This window comes from Bos grunniens, chromosome 1 (genome assembly GCF_055505025.1).
Source record: "Bos grunniens cultivar Pamir isolate PY7600 chromosome 1, Bosgru_T2T1.0, whole genome shotgun sequence".
NCBI lineage: Eukaryota > Metazoa > Chordata > Mammalia > Artiodactyla > Bovidae > Bos > Bos grunniens.
Window position 1 is genome coordinate 115,839,278 of NC_141165.1, and position 15,424 is coordinate 115,854,701.

Here is a 15,424-nt window from a genome sequence, read left to right on the forward strand (position 1 = left end):
CTCATACATGTCAGAAAGGCTAACATCCAAGAAAATACAAATAAATAATGGCGAGGATGTGTAGAAAAGCAAATTCCTCTACACTGTTGGGGGAATGTAAATTGGTGTGGCCACTATGAAAAACAGTGTGCAGGTTTCTCAAAAAATTGAAGACAGAATTGTCATGAGTACATGTGTGTATGCTAAGTTGCTTCTATTGTGCCCAACTCTATGGCCCTATGCACTGTAGTCCATCAGGCTCCTCCTTCCATGGGATTCTCCAGGCAAGAATACTGGAATGGGTTGCCATGTCCTCCTCCAGGGGATCTTCCTGACCCAGGGATCGAACCCATGTCTCATATCTCCTGCATTGGCAGGCAGGTTCTTTACCACTAGCACCGCCTGGGAAGCCTACCATATGATCCAGCAATTCCACTCATGGGCATATATATGAAAAAACAAACAAACAAACAGGAAAATACTAAGTTGAAAATACACACACACAACCTTTATAGCAGCATTATTTACAATAAGGAAAACAACCCAAGTTATGGAAATCACCCAATGTCCATCACCAGATGAATGGATAAAGAAGATGTGAGACATATATATATATATATATGTCTCACGTCTTCTTTATCCATATATGAACAGTGAATCATTACTGAGCCAGCAACATGCATGGATCTGGAGGACTTCATGCTTAGTGGAAGAGGCTGATTATTTTTAAGAAACAGAAGACTCAGGAAGCCTTTCTTTTCATGTCCCTCTTAGCTGTCTAAAGAATTTATGTAAAGGTTCTGTTCCTTGAATACAGATATCACCAGAGATCCCTGAAAAGAATATGGACTGGACGTGGTGGGACAAACTTATCAGGCTTGTCAAGAACCTCTTTGTGCCCCATTGTCTCTGTATGGCACAACAAATAAATGCTTTCCTGTGAATTGCCTTTTTTCCTTTTGGAATCCCAAATCACTACTCCAGCATACTCTTTTGTATGAATATTTAGCTGACAATGGTGTTTACGGTGAAGGTTTCAATCATTTTTGGGGGGAGTTACTCAGATTTCCTGGGCTTTTCCTCTGCCTATGGGATTCTCCAGGCAAGAATACTGGAGTATTTCCTAGTCCATGGGATCTTCCTGACCCAGGGATTGAACCTGGGTGTCCTGCATTGCAGGCAGATTCTTTATCACTGAACCCCCAGAGAAGCCCCTCTCTCATTAATACATTTTATCAAACTTTTATTTGGTTTTTCCTGTCAGTCTGTCTCAGGTCAATTTTATTTTTAGATCAGCCAGAAGAACCTAGAAGGGAGAAGAAAATTTCTTCCTTACCAAAGTTGGCTTAAAGCTCAACATTCAGAAAACGAAGATCATGGCATCTGGTCCCATCCCTTCATGGGAAATGGATGGGGAACGAGTGGAAACAGTGTCAGACTTTATTTATTGGGGCTCCAAAATCACTGCAGATGGTGACTCAGCCATGAAATTAAAAGACGCTTACTGCTTGGAAGAAAAGTTATGACCAACCTAGATAGCATATTCAAAAGCAGAGACACTACTTTGCCAACATACGTCTGTCTAGTCAAGGCTATGGTTTTTCCTGTGGTCATATATGGATGTGAGAGTTGGACTGTGAAGAAAGCTGAGCGCCGAAGAATTGATGCTTTTGAACTGTGGTGTTGGAGAAGACTCTTGAGAGTCCCCTTGGACTGCAAGGAGATCCAACCAGTCCACTCTGAAGGAGATCAGCCCTGGGATTTCTTTGGAAGGAATGATGTTAAAGCTGAAACTCTAGTACTTTGGCCACCTCATGTGAAGAGTTGACTCATTGGAAAAGACTCTGATGCTGGGAGGGATTGGGGGCAGGAGGAGAAGAGGACGATAGAGGATGAGATGGCTGGATGGCATCACCGACTCGATGGACGTGAGTTTGAGTGAACTCCGGGGGTTGGTGATGGACAGGGAGGACTGGCGTGCTGCAATTCATGGGGTCGCAAAGAGTTGGACACGACTGAGCACCTGAACTGAACTGAACTGAACAGTGTGCATGTGCGTGTGTACATGTAAATCTGTATGAGTTGTGTGTGCGCACATGTGTGTATGAGTGCGTGAGAGTATGTGAATGTGTGTGTGTGTATACATGTGAGTGTGCATGAATGTGATCGTGTATGTGTGTGTGTGTGCATGCTTTTATAGAGAGTATAGAAAGGCAGAAGAAAGCACTCATGCTGCTGCCCACTTGGGGGGATGTTGGATGATCCTGTCACACAGATTCAAGAAGATGCAAGTGTATTCCTGATAATTTACCATAAATAGGACTGTAAAACTGCCTTTGTTCTCTCATTAAAGAAATAATGCAATGCAACAACAGATTTATTGGCCTTGTTTCTGGTTCAAGCCAAGAGGAATAAATCTTGATTCTTCCTTGATGGAGATAGTCTTTGCGTAGGACAAGTATCCAGGTGCTATCACAGCTGCCTTGAAACATTCATGGCTTCCTGAGGATATGGGTGATTTTGTTCTTATCATTGATCAAATAGCAGAGTAAATCACTTGCATAAAATAACACCTGGTTGAGCTCTGTGGTTTGCTCTCATTTTCTATAGTTATTAATTGTTGTTTACAAATCATGACTGCATGTACAAAAAAGCTTGTGTTTTCTCCTATTGGCTGCTGGCTCATAATTTCTACTTCATGTTCTCATAGTAGCTTCAAAAGTAGTTAGTGCATATGTTACACTTTTATTTTATTTATAGTCACTGACATTTGTGACTCGTTTGTTAACAAGCCAAATGGCATTGCTCCAAATTTATTAAAGAAGTTAATAGGATTTCAAAGATTGTTAAAGCTAAAAATGATCTAAGTAGTATAATTCATTATCAATAATATAAATCATAGTCACACTTTTATATTTCTTTAAAATGCAACATGATGTGTTAAATAATTGTGTTTTTTTTCCTAAATTCTATTTCTAAGGGAAACAATATGTAGATAAAAAATTTTTTTTAGTCTACACATTTGCACGGTGAGTTCATACAACCAAGTAGTATTTGTTTTCTTAATACTAACATAATTAATCATACAATATACATGAAAATGCATAAAATATAATATTAATTTTAAAAACTAAAATTGGAATTTAGCAACACATAATTTCTGAATATTCAAGTTGTATTAGGTTATTTTAAGTAAAGTGACAGGAAAACAAGGAAATGGATCTGTAATGATGGTATTTTAGTTGGTACACAATATCATGGCCATCACAATGGTTTACAGCCAGCACCCTTCAATCTGGATAATGCCTAAGCTGTGAAATATTTAAGTGTTTGGAGTGTTGCCTTGAATATATGTACTTCTGTCCTTAATAGTTTTAGAATTATGTCATTTACTATAATTGTTTTCATGGTTTTCTGACTTTGATGTAAGAGATCAATTTTGTGCTTGCTCCAGCAGCACACATACTAAAACTAGAAGGATACAGAGAAGATGAGCATGGTCCCTGTGCAAGGGTAAAGGAAAATTCATAAAGTGTTCCATATTTTTGGAATATTACTCATATTTTTGGAATATTCCTAAAAAGAAAAAAAAATGAGTCATTTGTAATTATATAGTTGAACTTAAGACAGTCATATAGAAAAGTAAGCCAGAAGGATAAAAAACAAATATTGCATATTAATGTGTATATATGGAATTGAGAAAAATCCTACTGATGAACCTATATGCACGGCAGGAATAAAGACACAGATGTAGAGAACAGACTTGTGGGCACAGGAAGGAAAGAACGGGTGGGATGAGTTGAGAGAGTAGCACTGACATATATATACTACACTGTGTAAAACTTACAGCTAGTGGGAGCCTGCTGTCTAGCACAGGGAGCTCAGCTCTGTGCTCTGCGATGACCTAGAGGGGGTGAGTGGAGGAAGGAGTGTGTGGCAGGCTCTAGAAGGAGGGAATATATGTATAATTATAGCTGATTCACATTGTTATACAGCAGAAACTAACACAACATTGTAAAGCAGTTATACTCCAATTAAAAAATAAAATTAAAAAAAGACAAACTTCAATAATGGGAATTTTTAAAACTACATATCTATTAATTTGATACATATGTTTTTGATTTGTATTTGTAGCTGTTCAGCTCAGTTCAGTTCAGTCACTCAGATGTGTGCGACTCTTTGCGATCCCAGGCACTGCCGCACACTAGGCTGCCCTGTCCATCACCAACTCCCAGAGCATACTCAAATTTACATCCATTGAATCAGTGATACCATCTAGAGATCACATCCTCTGTTGTCCCCTTCTTCTCCCACCTTCAATCTTTCCCAGCATCAGGGTCTTTTCAAATTGAGTCAGTTTTTCACATCAGGTGGCCAAAGTACTGGACTTTCAGCTTCAGCCTCAGTCCTTCCAATGAATATTCAGTACTGATTTCCTTTAGGATGGACTGGTTGGATCTTCTTGCTGTCTAAGTGATTCTCAAGAGTATTCTCCAACATCACAGTTCAAAAGCATCAATTCTTTGGTGGTCAGTTTTCTTTATAGTCCAACTCTCACATCCAAACATGACTACTGAAAAAACCAAAGCTTTGACTAGATGGACCTTTGTTGGCAATGTCTCTGCTTTTTAATATGCTGTCTAGGTTGGTCATACCTTTTCTTCCAAGGAGTAAGCATCTTTTAATTTCAATGCTGCAGTCACCGTCTGTAGTGATTTTCAGTTCAGTTCAGTTAAGTTCAGTCACTCAGTTGTGTCTGACTCTTTGTGACCCCATGAATTGCAGCACGCCAGGCCTCCCTGTCCATCACCAACTCCCCAAGTTCACTTAAACTCATGTCTATCGAGTTGGTGATGCCATCCAGCCATCTCATCCTTTGTTGTCCCCTTCTTCTCCTGTTCCCAACCCCTCCCAGCATCAGAGTCTTTTCCAATAAGTCAACTCTTCGCCTGAGGTGGCCAAAGTACTGGAGTTTCAGCTTTAGCATCATTCCTTCCAAAGAAATCCCGGGGCTGATCTCCTTCAGAATGGACTGGTTGGGTCTCCTTGCAGTCCAAGGGACACACAAGAGTCTTCTCCAACACCACAGTTCAAAAGCATCAATTCTTCGGCGCTCAGCTTTCTTCACAGTCCAACTCTCACATCCATACATGACTACTGGAAAAACCATAGCCTTGACTAGATGGACCTTTTTTGGCAAAGTAATATCTCTGCTTTTGAATATGCTGTCTAGATTGGTCATAACTTTTCTTCCAAGGAGTAAGCGTCTTTTAATTTCATGGCTGCTATCACCGTCTGCAGTGATTTTGGAGCCCAGGAAAATAAAGTCTGACACTGTTTCCACTGTTTCCCCATCTATTTGCCATGAAGTGATGGGACCGGATGCCATGACCTTAGTTTTTTGAATATTGAGTTCTAAGCCACTTTTCCACTCTCCTCTTTCACTTTCATCAAGAGGCTCTTTAGTTCTTCTTTGCTTTCTGCCATAAGTGTGGTGTTATCTGCATATCTGAAGTTACTGATATTTCTCCCGGCAATCTTGATTCCAGCTTGTGCTTCATCCAGCCTGGCATTTCACATGATGTAATCTGCATATAAGTTAAATAAACAGGGTAACAAAATATAGCATTGACATACTCCTTTCCCAATTTGGAACCAGTCTGTTGTTCCATGTCCAGTTCTAACTATTGCTTCCTGACCTGCATACAGATTTCTCAAGAGGCAGGTCAGGTGGTCTGGTATTCCCATCTCTTTCAGAATTTTCCACAGTTTGTTGTGATCCACACAGTCAAAGGCTTTGGCATAGTCAATAAGGCAGAAATAGATGTTTTTCTGGAACTCTCTTGCTTTTTCAATGATCCAATGGATGTTGGCAATTTGACATCTGGTTCCTTTGACTTTTCTAAATCCAGCTTGAACATCTGGAAGTTCAGAGTTTGTGAACCATTGAAGCCTGGCTTGGAGAATTTTGAGCATTACTTTGTTAGCGTGTGAGATGAGTGTAATTGTGCAATAGTTTGAGCATTCTTTGGCATTGCCTTTCTTTGGGACTGCAGTGACCTTTTCTAGTCCTTTGGCCACTGCTGAGTTTTCCAAATTCACTGGCATATTGAGTACAGCACTTTCACAGCATCATCTTTTAGGATTTGAAATAGCTCAACTGGAATTCCATCACCTCCACTAGATTTGTTCATAGTGATGCTTCCTACGGCCCACTTGACTTCACATTCTAGGGTGTCTGGCTCTAGGTGAGTGATCACACCATTGTGATTATCTGAGTCATGCAGATCTTTTTTGTATAGTTCTTCTGTGTATTCCTGCCACCTCTTCTTAATTTCTCCTGCTTCTGTTAGGTCCATATCATTTCTGTCTTTTATTGTGGCCATCTTTGGCACATCTTTGTAGCTGTTAGTTGCCTAATTTTGCCTGGTTCTTAAGCAAGCCAAATCTGTTTTCAAAGAGAAGTGGTCTAGCAGGCTAAAAATCAGCCCATATAATAAATCCAGTGAGAAATGAGTCATAAATCCACTGAGAAATGACCTCTGCTTGCTGGAGATTTGTTTCCCAGATACCCACAGAAATGTTTCCTTGCATGCAGCTATGCTTCAGAAAAACCTGAGTATAATTTGCTCAGATCAATTTCCTAATCTCAATTACATCTTCCCACATTTTGAACTGTTCTGCTAGGTGGCGCTAGAGGTAAATAACCTGCCTGCCAATCAGGAGATGCCAGAGACGCAGGTTCAGTTCCTGGTTTGGGAAGATCCTATGAAGGAGGAAATGTTAACCACTGCAGTATTCTTGCCTGGAGAATTCCTCAGACAGAGGAGCCTGGCAGTCTATGGTCCATAGGGTCGCAAAGAGTCAGACACGACTTAAGTGACTTAGCCTTAGCGCTGCTCTCTACACTTTATATATCTTGTCCATTTGAGAATATGCACTATGATGTTTCTTTTTTTAAACTTCTAAACTCTACTTATCTGTTTAAAGTCAAAGCCTCCTGGAAGAATTCAACTGTCATAAATCCCCTCCCTCAGGAGTTCTGCAACCAGAGAGGACTGATGCCTATCACCAGAAAAGAGAAGTTAGCACCCTAAGAAATCATCTAAACAGACACTGTCACAAAACTATATATCTGCCATCTATTTTTGTAAGGGTCCATTTATCTTTTCTAAATGTCATTTGTGTTCCCATAAGTGCTCTTTATTCCCCTCCCCTTCCCCTGTCAAGATATAAGTCCCCAGTTCTAAATGTCTCCTTGAGTCATATTTTTCTATGAACTATGTATATACAGGAATAAAAATCCATCTTTTCTCTTGATAATCTCTCTTTTGTCAATTTAATTCACAAGTCTAAGAACAATATAAAAAGAAGGTAGGCAATTTTCTTTTTCTTCCCTGACAGCTTCAATGCAATGAGGATGGGTACAATGCTAATAATAGTAGTATAATTATGGGTGGTATTGTTGTCTTAGATGTTTTCATGAGAGTATTTTTGAACGTCTTATACATATCAATGTGCCATTTTGCGATAAGGTGGTATTTTTAAAGAATTAGAGGGAACTTCATTAGGGCACAGAAATCTAGGGAGTAAAAATCTATAGGTAGTGAATCTTTGAAATAAACCTGGTCTAAATGGCTTTCCTCTTTTCTTTCCTTATGGTGTTCCCTTTGGGGATTTTGTTCCCACTTAGGGTGTACTTACTGTCCTTTTTATAGACTCTTGCATATGCCTTTTTGTGATGGGAGTACATTTAAGTATCTAGAGATAGAATTATTAGGATAAAGGCTATCTTGATATGCATCTAGTGTTGGAATTCTGGAAGAAAGTCTACAGTATTACAACCATATTGATAGTGACTTAGTCCAAATGTGACTTTTCAAGCACTTATGTAAACTGTCCACATAAAGTAATCAGAAAAGACACTTGAATATAACCCTTAAAAAATCCCTCTTGACCTTTTAAATAATGGCCTCCAAGTAAAGAGATGCCAATTTTTATGATAATGTAAGAGGTAATGCTCGATTTTGACAAGATTAAGAAACAAATGGTATACTAAAGTCAGACTTTGTCAGCTTTTTCAGAACCTATTGTGCCTATCTTTTCACTTCTGCAAATCAAACTTCCTTTCATTTTTGCCCTGGAGACACATGTATACCTGTGGCAGATTCATTTTGATATTTGGCAAAACTAATACAATTATGTAAAGTTTAAAAATAAAATAAAATTAAAAAAAAAATACCAGCACCTCACTGGTCATAAATCACTATTTACCAAACTAAGGAGGTTGTACTTCTGGTCTTTAAGATGCTGATAGGTGTTCCATGAAGGAGATATAATATCTGCAAATTCTAATTATATCTTTGGGAAATGCTAGATTAAAGTTACTGTAAATATCAAAAAAGAGGTGATGACATTATATTTTCCTTATTTCATATTATGTAAAATGGAAAACTTTTACTGGCACTATGTTCATAAAATATCAGAATGTCTAGAAAACTACTTTTGGAAATAATATTAGTCTAACCTTTGGAAACTTTATTATGTTGACCCTAGCTCAAGAGTTTGTATTGACTACTGACATATTTCTGGCATAAAAAACTCAGAAAGACTGTCAAATGTCTTAAGTTTCTGGAACAAGACTGGGTTTCCTTTTCACTGAGATACCCTGGCAGCCACTAGGAATCTAAAGCCACAAATGAGTGAGGATGGAGGGAGGATCAGGAGAGTCCCAGCAGGGGCTCTCCTGATAGGTGTCAATGTAGTGCTGGGATTATGCATGTGGACTTTGGAGTCAGGCTCCTTGGTTTTGAATCCCAGCTCTGTTACTGGTCATGTGAATGTGAGCAATTTATTTAACTTCTCTTGTTTTCTTTTTTTGTCTTCTAAAAAGAAGAAATAATAATATCCACTACTGAAGGTTATTGTGAGGATTAAGTATATAGTTTCATTTAAAGCATTTAAAATAACTCCTGATACATTGCAAACACGCAAGATTCCTGGCTATTGCTACTATCATGAACAAGAGAACATTGAACAAACACTGTTATTATCATAAAAGAGCCATTTCATTAATAAATCTTATACGATTTTGCAATAGTCAACATCACAAATCCAGGAAAACCTTTCATATGCCACATGCTAAAAAGTCATGCAGAAAATAAAATGTTTCTTCATATATGAAAGACTTGTGGCAAGTAGTTCCCAAAGGATATTAAATTTGAGTATCTTTGGTAAATGCTACATTGGGAGTAATTTTCCAGAAAATTACATGTTTAGGATTTCAATAAATATTGCACAGGAAAAGATTTGTGTAGTTAAGTACTATTTTGGGAACACTAGATGGGAGAAAAAGCCAAATAACTTTTCTTATTAAAGGTATTAAAACCAATACAATATTGTAAAGTTAAAAAATAAAATAAAATTAAAAAAAAATCAAAGCTTTGAATGTGTTATTATTCTGCTTTGTAAGTAGCAAAGAATATCATATAGCATGCACATTTCCTCAACTCAACTGACCAAGGAAACACTTTTTTAAAAGTATGTCACAGGAGTAATCCTCTGTAGAAATACTTTGGGGACTGCCGATATAGAAGTAAATCCAGGAAATTGAAACATTTGTTCAAACATATATACTTTATATATATTTTCTAGGTCCTGTTAATTGCATGCCAGGGAACATTTAAAAATCTCATGTCACCCACTGGTACTGCATTCTAGCCAAAATGCTAGAATCTAATTTTCAGGGCATGCATTTTCAATGAACAATTTCAATAATATGAACTTGGCCTTTTGTTTTAATTCTGCAAGTTTATGTTAACCAAATAAGAGTAATGCCTTTTTGTAATGTTTCTGGATGTGTCTAGTATATGTCAGAGAGCTTTGGCAGGAAACTGATATAATTCTCACATAAAAGGCACAAATACTCCTTCTTTGGGGACATGTGATATCAGTGTTTCCATTAGAGTCAAGTGTCACATGTCTTTCCATAAAGATATCATTAGAAAAATATTAATGAGTCCATACCTTATTCCCTATATATCTACCCAATGAAGTCCTAAATAATCTTTCAACACCATAGAATAAACTCCTGCCTCTGGGTCAGGCCATTAAGTAAATTACTGATTAAATACATCGTTGGTGTTCTATGGCCACAAAAATTAATGTAGTACTTTCTTTTGGATCAGGTGATACCTTATTTGCTCAGAGGGTGTGGTGGAATGGATGGTTGTTTTAGCAAAATTTTCAGATCTCCAGGACATGACTTCCTGCCCACCTTAACTGCTACTGTTTTCTGAGTATATCTCAGTAGAAAATAAAAGCACCTTCCTTCTCAAGGACTATAAAAACTAAAAAGAGAAGCACAAATACCAAAATTGAATGTATATTGAATCTATAGTATATCTGGTTGAAAGTTATCCAATTTATGCTTTCTTATTTGTTTTGTTTTCATATTAAAAACGATAGTATATCTGACATTATTATCATAAAGTTCTTTTTTACATAACGGAGCCATTGACTCCTATGTATATGAACCATCAGGTGACAGATTGTTTGACTAGCACAGATCACTAAAGTTAAAATGCTTGAGTTACGTGAACGAGCACATCAATTGAACACTACTGTGTTTGCCCAAGTCAGGGTGGATCCTAATTGCTTTGACAAATTTCCTGCTGAGAAATTGATATTCAAAGATTTCTTAATGCCTTTTTTCAACCCATTTACTTCATTTTAAAGCTTCAAAGTCTTCCTTTCTGTTAATTATCACATATACTAAATACAAAGAACAAAATGCTATGTTTTATTCATCTAAGCAGGGTATCTGAGCACTAAGTTACAGCAAAGATGAGAACTCATTGAAGCAAAGGGCATTCTCTGTCAAACAAGACCATAAGAGACTTTTCTTTTAGTAGAGAATTCATGAATATTTAATCGGAGTATTTCCATGAACTTGCTGTAAAAGCTATGTGTCTTGGCATTTACTAAGGATGTCACAATCGGTTACTGTAATTTAAATCTTTTGCTGATATGCTTATCAGACTTCCATTTAAAACATGCTCATCATCCATATACTAATTCATCTAATATAAATATTTCTAAATAGCATTCTAGACATTTACATTATGTAAAATCAAATTCTGATTTATTTGTAAATACATATTATTTTTGTCCTAATATACAGCCAAGAGTCTACAGAAAAAAAAAACAAAACCCACAATAAATAACACAATGAGTGAGTTACTTCTCTTTATCTGAATGAAAACAGACTATCTTCATAAATGCTTCTGAAGTTTAGGCCACATGCTAAGTAGTCTTTTCGGGCCCAAATGGTGAAAAGATCAACAAAACAACAAAAAACAAACCACAGATCACACCCTACTAAAGTTTCTTTAATTTAAATTCTGCTGTGAAGTTTAGTCACTCAGTCATGTCCTATGGATTCTTTACCTGTGGAGCCATCAGGGAAACCCCAAAGTATCTATAAGGCAGCTCAATGGATACCATTCAGAATATTATCTATAGCCCCTGAGGAGGAACTTAAGGTCCCTGACTTTTGTTTAATGACTAAACTATTAAATATTATTATTTGGTCTCATTTGAGCATTTTCCTTTGTTTCTGCATTTTCTCACTCCTTTAATTAAATTATTGTTTTATTAAAGTTTTCCTACAGCCAAAAGGCACACTGAGGAAATAAGAGAAGGGAGGACCACAGGGCCCTGCTCCATTTCAATTTTCACTTTTCTTTGCTACTCCTCAATCTTGAAGAGAGACAGGTACAGAACAAGGAAGGGGATCAAGTTTTAGAAAGAAAATTTAATCATAAACTTGGCAGAGGAACTTGGTTATAGCTATATTTCTGTTCCAATTTTTCTCAACTCTTTGAAGGAATGGGGTGATGGCCTCTCTGGTGACTTCTTGCTACAGAGGAGTATAGTCCTGCATAGGTTTTGGAATGGACATGGAGTTGGAAATAAATTCAAGTTCCAAGCTTAGCATCAAGATTTTATATTAGAACAATATATTTTATATTACCTCTCTGGTTATTTTGCTATAGTACCTGAACAAACATTTGAAAATTAGTGGACATATTACAATGAGGATAATAATCAAAATATATATTCTCTAAATGTAATTTTTTTTCTTAATGGTTAAAGCAGTGTGCAATGTATGTTTAACAGGCCACAAACAAGCTATTTTGGTTAGTCTAAATTTCAAACTGGGCTTCCCTGGTCGCTCAGTGGTAAAGAATCTGTCGGCAGTTCAGGAGACCTGGGTTCAATGCTTGGGTCAGGAAGATCCCCTGGAGAAGGGAATGGCAACCCACTCCAGTATTCTTGCCTGGAAAATTCCATGGACAGAAGAACCTGGTAGGCTACCATCCATGGCATTACAGAGAGTTGGACATGACTGAGTGACTAATACTTCCACTTTCAAAGTTCAAATTAAATCAGGTTTAAGCCAGAATGACTTCCCCACACCCCAATAAGCGAACATTTCTTCCATCACTTTCCCCTTTTAATCATAAATGTTTTCATTGACAGCACTGATAATCAATATATTTTTCCAGCATTGCCAGAATGGCTCAGTTGCCTGCTCTGCATCCATTCACATCCATCGGTGCTAGGCCAACTTTTTGTATATATATTGGTCTAGTTATCTACATTTGGGGGAAAACTGATCAGACAAAACAAACAAGTACAGAGGTATGCTGACAGGGAAGCTATATATTTTATCACTTATACCCAATTGCCACATAAGCATTGCACATGTACTTTCAACAGTAAACTTAGAGCCAGCAGTGATATACATCAGACTGTGATAATTTCATTAGATGATTTCTTTTCCATCAGAACACTGGGGTCAAAAATATTGTTTGAAGTAAAACAACAGCTCTGTTAGAATTTAAAAATTTCTTACCCAGTTGAGCAGTATGATCCAAAAGTTATCAATTTTTTCATATAATTTAACATACCAAATAATTCTAGTTACTTAAATATTTTTTCTAAGATGCCTAGAGGCCCTCTGGAACACTGAAAGTTAGAGGAAGAAACTTACAATCTGTTATCAAAAGCAGCTCAATATTCCAGGAAAATTTTGTTTTCTTAACAGGAAGAAAGAGAACCAAATTCCAATCTTGTATCAGCTTGCTATTAACAACAAAGTTCATTTACTTAAGTCTAATCTTAATCCTGACAACACACATTTTTTTTCCAAAGTCATTTTTCATAAATCTTTTATCACAATCTGGGTCCATATTAATTTATCCCTTATTTTTCCCCATACATAAGCAAGCAGATCTAGGACAAAATTATTTTGCTTTTTTTCCTCAACAAAAATATTTCTGTATTTATACCTTCTTTCACCAGTAATACATATCCTACCTGCTTTACACACTAAAATGGTTTCCTTATCATTTTAGTAGCTTTAATCACATATTACAAATTTTAACTTAAATGACCCTAACAAAACCAAGAAAGAAGTAATTGAACTGCTACACCAACATTTTCTGATTGGCAAACTTAAGAATGTGTTCTATAACCTCTAAAAACATACTTTTTTCATAGTATAATTTCTCTTTAATGTGATAGAAGATGCATGTTTAATGAACCCAAACATCTTTTGAAGTTCTTCTAATTAACCCAAAACTGAAGTCTCAGGTCAAGTGGGCTGTATTTGTATTTTAAGGACATGATAAGAGCTCACTTCAAACTTTCTCCTAGGCATATTTTTGTTCTCTCAGAGTTAGAATTCTGAAAACAACATTTTATCACACTAGTTTTCTTTAACTGCATATGCATAAAGAACCAATTTTGAAGTTTTAAGAGTTTCGTCTTAACCCTCTGGAGTCTGAAGAATAGAATTACCATACATTGTTTAAAAACTCATCTTTATTTTGCTTTAATTGTAATCTTATAGAGTTTTTTTTCCTAATGAATTGAACTTGAATTGCCCATTTTACAAAAGACAACAAAGATACCAATTGCATAAATGGAATATGCATTCACGCAACGGAAGACAGAACTGTCGCAAACCTGCTGAGGGAATAACCAGTAACGGAGTCTGGAACAAACATTTCCACAAAGGGTCCTCAACATCCAGGTGCATAACAGAACCAACTGGCTGCTGCTGCTGCTAAGTCACTTCAGTCGTGTCCGACTCTGTGCGACCCCATAGACGGCAGCCCACCAGGCTCCCCCATCCCTGGGATTCTCCAGGCAAGAACACTGGAGTGGGGTGCCATTTCTGTCTCCAACACATGAAAGTGAAAAGTGAAGTCGCTCAGTTGCTCAGTTGCGTCCAACCCTCAGCGACCCCATGGACTGCAGCCTACCAGGCTCCTCCATCCATGGGATTCTCCAGGCAAGAATACTGGAGTGTGGTGCCACTGCCTTCTCCAACTGGCAAAAATGCCCAAATAGCACTTTTCATTCACAAACAGTACTCAATGGCAGACAGTCAACAGAACCAATCAGCAAAAGGCCCAAATAGTGCTTTGTGCTCAAAAGAGATTTGCCCAGGTTCACACTGGTGGACTTACTGGGTCTTGGAGCTCGTCAGTTCATCCAGATGCATGTCTCTTTTTCACCAAAGAAAAGCGTAAGTCAGCAGCCAGTGCCGAGCGGGGGAGAAACTGGGAGGATCCCCAAAACAAATGGTTTCTGCAGCTGATATGAGTGTCCCTCAAAATCCCCCTCTTGGGGCCAGCTAGCCATGAGCAGCTGGCTTATTTCAACCATCTTGGCATGTTGCTCCAGCCGTTGGCTCTGGAAAACCCAGGGGAGCCAGATGTCATGAGAGCACAGCCTCATGTTGGGCGCCCAAAAGCTGTTACCGAAAGTGGGTTTCTGGCTGGTGGCTGCTCTAAAGCCAATACAGAGGCCAGGGAGGTGGAAAGGAAAACTTCGTTTATTTCAGAGGTCAGCAACGGGGGGTGGGTTGGGAAGGTAGACTCCTGTCTAAAGGCTGACTGCCCCCACTGACAATCAGTGGGCAAGGACTTTCATAGAGATAGGGGGGCTACATGTAGAAACAACACAGTAGGCTCGACAGTCATCTTGAAATTAGTCATGCAGTGCTCTGATCAGCTTCACCTTAGTTGCTTTAAGTATATATTATTTAAGTTCAGTACAGTTAAGTCTCTCAGTTGTGTTCGACTCTTTGTGACCCCATGGACTGCAGACAACCAGGCCTCCCTGTCCATCACCAACTCCCGGAGTACCTCAAACTCATGTCCATTGATTTGGTGATGCCATCCAACCATTTTATCCTCTGGCATCCCCTTCTCCTCCCACCTTTGATCTTTCCCAGCATCAGGGTCTTTTCAAATGAGTCAGTTCTTTGTATCAGGTGGCCAAAGTATCAGAGTTTCAGCTTAAACATCAGTCCTTTCAATGAATATTCAGGACTAATTTCCTTTAGGATGGACTGGTTAGATCTCCTTGT

General features: G+C 37.9%; 1 protein-coding gene and 1 non-coding gene across 6 annotated transcripts in view; one reads left to right on the top strand and one right to left on the bottom strand.

The window, feature by feature from the left end:
* EPHA6 (EPH receptor A6) overlaps window positions 1-15,424 on the bottom strand; it is a 1,018,620-nt gene that overhangs the window by 408,525 nt on the left and 594,671 nt on the right. The gene's annotated exons all lie outside the window — the stretch shown is intronic.
* On the top strand, window positions 3,421-3,526 carry LOC147380157 (U6 spliceosomal RNA). Its single transcript, XR_015135514.1, has one exon. It is a non-coding gene; the product is annotated as a U6 spliceosomal RNA (small nuclear RNA).